General features: G+C 34.4%; 1 long non-coding RNA gene across 1 annotated transcript; it reads right to left on the bottom strand.

Moving 5' to 3' along the window:
• Positions 1-1,508: 1,508 nt before the first annotated feature.
• LOC103461253 (uncharacterized) lies at positions 1,509-6,166 on the bottom strand. Its single transcript, XR_533083.2, has 2 exons — positions 5,094-6,166; positions 1,509-4,466 (listed from the first exon to the last, which is right to left on the bottom strand). It is a non-coding gene; the product is annotated as an uncharacterized LOC103461253 (long non-coding RNA).
• Positions 6,167-6,516: the final 350 nt, after the last annotated feature.

The following is a 6,516-nucleotide window of genomic DNA, read 5'->3' as shown; positions in this document are numbered from 1 at the left end:
GTACTCACACATACACAAATCTACACACAGTTGCCCAAACCATCCACAGTGCAAATTCATCACCCTTGCTCATCTCTGTACCCTTTAAGAATAACCACTTTGAGGCTTTTCTTAAAAAACCTTGTGCTTGGACATTGCTTCAACTCTTTGGTGAGTTTATTCCAAATCTTCACACCAATGACTGAGATGCACATTCTATTAACAGTTGTTCATACATTTAAAGGTCTAAAGTTGAGGTTTTCTCTATAGTCATATCCCCCTACTCTTATCACTAAATAATTTTGAATATTTTCTGATAATAGTTTACTCCTAACTTTGTACATGAACTATATATAGTTTTAAGCCATATCAAATGTGACTTAAAATAAATTTTACATCCTGATTTAAAGCCTTGAAACTGGGCCTCTAACCCTTAAAAAAACTTCCCTATTAACTTTTTTAAAACATTTTTACCAGCACTGCACTGAGCCATAGGATCTGTGGTCTTTGGTCCAACCAGGCATTTTGGAAAACGAGTAGTTACCATGGGAGATTAAAGGATTTCTCAATTCTGCATGAAAAAAGTAAAGGCAACACTCCAGGTATGTGTTTGATGAGGCAATAACATAACAAAATGTAAAGCTAAAAAAATTCAGTTTTACATGATATTGCCCTTTTAAATGGGTGAATGGAGAATATCTGGGTTTCAGTTTTTACCTGCTGTTCTCTCCTGGTAGTTCGGTCCTTTCTGTCTTGTCATGGTTAGGCTCTGCAATTACAGTAATTTAATTTATTGTTGAGGCCTCCACATATGTCTTTTTGAGTTTCTGATATAATTCAGACTTGAACGTAGTAAATGAACATGAAAAAAAAAAACATGGTCCTCATAATGCTGCCTGCTATGTCCAGATGACAGTGATTTGTCAAAGCAGCTGTTTGATAATGACTTTAGCTTCAACTCTACAATAGGTTCTTCTCAACAAGGCCACTTAACTCTTTCCAAAATGTAAAGAAATTTAACAACAGATGTCAACTGAGATCCATCAGACTACATAGGGTTAGAAAGTAATCTATTAGGATTCCATTGGGACGTTAGCAAAACTTAGTGCTAGGTAAAACTGTGGTAAGCCTTTCCTGGCCTACTAACATCACAGAAAGAGCAAATTAATCCAAGAGGCCACAAAAGAAACTAAAATAATATTTATTATTACTGTCTTTCATCTTTATTCTGTGAGTAGATCTCTAAGGGTCTGATCTACATTTGTAACAAAAAAAGGTAAAAGCTTCATGTCATGAAGGAGGATATACAAATGTAATGACTTACTTCCCGCAATGTGATTTACCAAATCTGAATCAGAATGCTAGATCTGTTTTTGTGGAAAATTTAATATTTTTTAAAAGAAGGTATAAGCTGCCATGCAGTGATGTCTGTGGTCACATTGGCAAGCAGGAGGCATAGATACAATGACATGTTATTGCTTGTCAAATATTTTTAACATTGTTATGGAAAGGTTATTACCAAGCACTGATCAGGTAAAATCACTCAATCAGGTTTATTCATATATTGTGCACAATACAGAGAGCTTGTAGGACAATCAATAATGAAGAAGATCTGGATGAAAAAGCACCCCGGGCGGAGACCACACATGAGTTTTATACTAAGATAAAGGATCCAAAATGAAAGGGTGAGACAGTCTGGTTCCCATGCAACTGTGGAACACAAGTCCTAACCTTGTACATGTAACCCAAAAAACTTCAGTTTGGTGGGAGTAGACAGGAACTTAGAATTAAAATATAGCAATATAACTAGCCGGTGTGAACTTATTCTGATTTTCCACTTCATTTCCCCCCTTTTGATTATAAGTAAATATGTTACTATTTAATATTAATCAATATTTCCCTCCATTAAAAGACATAACATCAAACACTAAACTGGAAGATGTAAAAAAACATATATGCAAGATATGAAAAACCTACCGGCCTTCCCCTATTCCACTCTGTAACAGTATCACTGTATTAGGTAGGAAAAGTTATCTTGCAACCCCTCTGTGCCAAAGAGGCAGCCCTCTATATGTCTGTCCAGGAAAATGGTGGAGGTATCATACGAACGATTGAAGACATAAAAAAAATCAAGAAACAAGAGAAAAACAAAATGTAACACCAAAGCTAAAAATCAGCTAAACAAAAACAATGTACAATCACCTATATTTTCTCAGCAACCTAAATCAACATCACAACAATTCTTAAAGAAGCAATTTATACCAACTAAAAATTTTAAAAAGTAACATATGATCAACTAAAATGTGAAATCAAAATATAAAACACACAGTTAAGACATGCAGAAAAGATAGGCATTTGTTTTCCACTTCAACATTTAAACAACATAAAATAAAAATAATAATTATAAGAAGATTAGAAATATCCTACGTTAATGCCCATTTTGAGCTGCAAGATTAACAAGCAGTTCACACTTACTGTTGGAGAGGAGAACACCAATAAAAGAAAAATTAAGTAAAAAGTCATTATGCTGCAGGTATTCATTATTTTGATTAATTGTTAAATCAAAATAACAATCACCACTGTTCCCCCTTCTCATCTCCCTTCACACCATCCCCAACCTTTAACTTGTTTATTAAACATTTTGAATAACTGTACAGAACCATATCGCATGTGTACATAAGAAGTACATTAGGAGGAACATGTTTAAGGCACACATAAAAACATAAGATTAAAATAAATGGAAGAAAAAACAAAAAAAGAACAAAAGACATAGGGGCACTAGATTTCATCAAAAAAGTTAAGTTCTTTTTAGCCGTCAAGTAGCTGTACACCATGCTTGCTTTTCATAATTTTTAAAGGCTCTCACCTGGTTGTACATTATAAGGTTTTAGAGGCTGAAAAGTCAAATTTTTCATTTCCCCATTTACATGTGTGGATGAAAAAATTGACCAGGATTAGCAGGCTGTTAAATACAAGATCTGTTCTTCAGTCTGAGGGTGGTTCCAAATATTATATCCTCTTTTTTAAGCATGTCTTAAAGAGAAAAAAATAACAAAAATAGAGGATAGTACCCCCTCCTCTCTTTTTAAGGGAAAAACTTTGCTGAGATCCAGTCCCAAAATGTTCCAGTGTGACAAAATAGAAAAAGAGATGGTCTGTTGTTTCTGTATTGTTGTCATAAAGGTACAACAATGTCCAAGTTGAATCTTTGTCTTTACCATTCCCTGGATGGAAAACTTAGAGACATTTTGAATTTACTTCTTTAGCTTTAGGACTTACGGGGTCTTTATGTTAAGTGTACAATACAATACATTCCATATACGGCAATCCTTTAAGACAACTGCAAGGAGAGGCATTTTACACAGGATGTTACAGTTCACCTATTTTTGTAAATAGCTGCAAAAGCGTCTGCACATTGTCTGGAAACTTCTTTAACAGGAAAACACTTTTTGTAGACACAGAAAAACACAGTAGATGTAACAGTAAATAAATGGTCAAGATGATCAACATTTCTATCATTAAGCAGTTCTCTTATTAACCTGAGTCACATAATAAATTTAAAATGAAGTTTCTATTTGGTTGTGCACATAATGTAATATTAGTTAGATGCAGATGCGTCTGTTAGTGACTTTTGTCCAATGGGTTTACTCAAATTTTAAGTTCAGGTAATTGAAGATTAGCTGTATGAAAGCTTATATTTTGAACCAGATATTTTCATTCTCTGGAGGATACATTCTCACTGGTGAGACAATAAGAAATCTGTTACTACTTTTATCATTTTCTGTATTTAAACACTGACTTTACTTTGATAATTTTAAGCAAGTTTAGATGTAATTCAGCTGTGCAGCCAGTTGTTTCAGTCCTTTGATGCAGTATTTCTTCAGCTTGATAAGAAATAAAAAAAAAATCTTGCTGCACTTGTGGAAAGTTAAGGCAGTACTGGTGGTTTCGAGCAAAACCTCTTAGTTGATTTAGCTAAATCCAGAAAAATAAAACAAAACCAAAAAATATGAAAAAAACACAAATGTCGCTGAACAAAATAGTTTAAAGATGAAAAATAAAAGCATCAAATGTATGATTGCATGTTAACACTCAAAGGAGATCACTTTATATGTAACATCAATAATTTTTTTTGAAAATGTGTTTAAAAATACACAAATTTGTGCAATGACTGGAAATAGTTCAAATGTACAGCCATAACAAACAAATACTTAACTATTTTTTATATTATTCACTAATCTCCAACTCTGTTAACGCGCATCAATTTGGTGAAAGAGACTCCACTGAATCTGGGGTGAGAAAACATTCTGAATATTATTATAAAGTCACTACAGAAGTGGTACACAGTACTGGAGAAACTTTTTTTTTTTTTGCTGTGTTACCTCCGATGATCAACAATGAATGAAATACAATAAATATCAATTATTCAGTTTGATCCAGGAAGACTTGATTCTGAGGGCTTGGAGTAGTATTGCCATTTGGCTTACCTGCAAAGATGCAAAGAACACATTTCACTTAGTCCAGTTCTTTGACATACTGATATACAGAGTTTGAGGCTTTCTCTTCAATTATTCTGTCTATTTTAGCAAAGCAATATTTTGTTTGACTGTATAATTAATATCCTATTTGCTTGTAGTTCCAACAGAAAACCTAAACAAGTCAAACACAGGTTTCCCATTGAGCTCAGACATAGGAATTTTAGTTGAAGGAATAAATTTCTATTGAAGAATGGTTTGTTCAATGACAAAACACTTTACCAATGAACTCATAACAGTTTTTCGTCTTTTTCCGTTCTAGCAGCAGACACAAGGAGCACTAAAGGACATTATTTTAGTTTATAAATAATTCTAAAACTTTGAGACTGAAATGACAGACATTTTTTTTAAAATCATAAATCACATATTAATTGTTTAGACAGGAAATAGAACTATATTATTACAAATTAAGGAAGCCCTTCTTTATTATAAAGGGATTGAACTAAAAGTCAAACTTTGTTTTAACAAATTTTCAAATTTTCAGCAAGAAATCCAGGCTCTTATTCACTTTAGACTGACTGATGCGTAATTATACAGTTCATTATGTAAACCAAGGTAAACCGAAACAATCAAACTTACCTGAACAGTTTCTTTTGGACCAGTACAGAAAGAACAGAGCTGAAATAATAGTAACTCCAAATAGGACAGCAAGTACAGTAGAAACTGATTTCCATAAACCTGAAACACATTCCAATAGGATAATGTTACTCTCACAATGTACAACACAACAACCCAACCCACAGAACGGAACAATACAAAGTGCAAATTGTTCTAAAATCCATTGGTAACCCCATAATAATAATAATGATAAAAAAAAATATTTGACTGTTATCAGAAATTAATCAGTGGGGAATACTTTATAATCAAAGAACGAGTAATGTTCATAATCAGTGATTTAAGAAGATTTTAGAGCATCATTGTATATTTTACTACAAAAGAATTAACCAGTTTAATATTCTAAAACTCCTAACTCTCATTCTCAGGATGCCACAGAATACTATATAGGTTTGTGAAATGGTCTGGCTGCAGTGACGTGTGTTCAATGTTTGAGAAATCATTCAAAGGAATCCCTATTGTTCTTTTCCATTATACAAGTTAATCCACAAAAATCACCTATAATCTGAGGAGCAATACCCCTGCTCCTCAGATGCAACGGCATTTCTCTCAAACCATGAGGGCTGATTCCTTGGCAAAAAAGCTTATAGGCAAGCATACAAAAGTCTTTTAGCAAGAGGTAAAAACTATCAATAATAGTAAATCCCCTCTCCCTCGCATTGTCGATGGCGCTTCTGGGGCGAATATGATTGTAGATTTTTGGCAACACCACTACAGCACGTTTATTTACCTTTGTTCAGAGTGAACCCTTCCAGGTTGACAAGGTTAGTACTGTAGAAACTATCAAAATTCACAAGGTCTATCAAGAAATTAAAGAACTGTCTGTAAATAAATCTATAGGAATGGATCTTATTTCAGCTGAACATCTCACATTTGCAAGTTCAAGGGTAGCCCCTCTTCTTGATTTATGTTTCACTGGTTTTATTATGCATTGTTTTATTCCCGATACCTTGATGAATGTTATTCTATCTCCTGTGATTAAAAACAAAGGAAACATTGGCAGATCTGATAATTATAGACCAGTGGTTCTTAACCTGGGTTCGATCGCACCCCAGGGGTTCGATGAGTCGGTCTCAGGGGTTCGACGGAGCCTCTGCCGCGGAAGACACACTTGTTTAAAGTCGTGATGACGCGTCCCGCTTTGCCATCACTTGCTGCAGAGGATCACGTTACATTGCTTAGCCAATCAGAGCTGCGGAGGAGCACAGAGTGAAGGAGTTCCACTCTCGGCATGGATTTGAACTTGTGTCTTTAATTACTTCAGCAAAACTCAGTTTTTCCCAAATTCTGTGGCTTTGGGTGTACTTCTAAATCTGCTCCTTAGTCGCATCTTTTCGGGGTTGCTACTGCCTCTAGTGGCGTGGGGGTGGTAACACAGCTAATATAA

Source organism: Poecilia reticulata, unplaced genomic scaffold (genome assembly GCF_000633615.1).
Source record: "Poecilia reticulata strain Guanapo unplaced genomic scaffold, Guppy_female_1.0+MT scaffold_862, whole genome shotgun sequence".
Lineage (NCBI taxonomy): Eukaryota > Metazoa > Chordata > Actinopteri > Cyprinodontiformes > Poeciliidae > Poecilia > Poecilia reticulata.
This window is presented reverse-complemented; position numbering and strand designations above follow the sequence as displayed.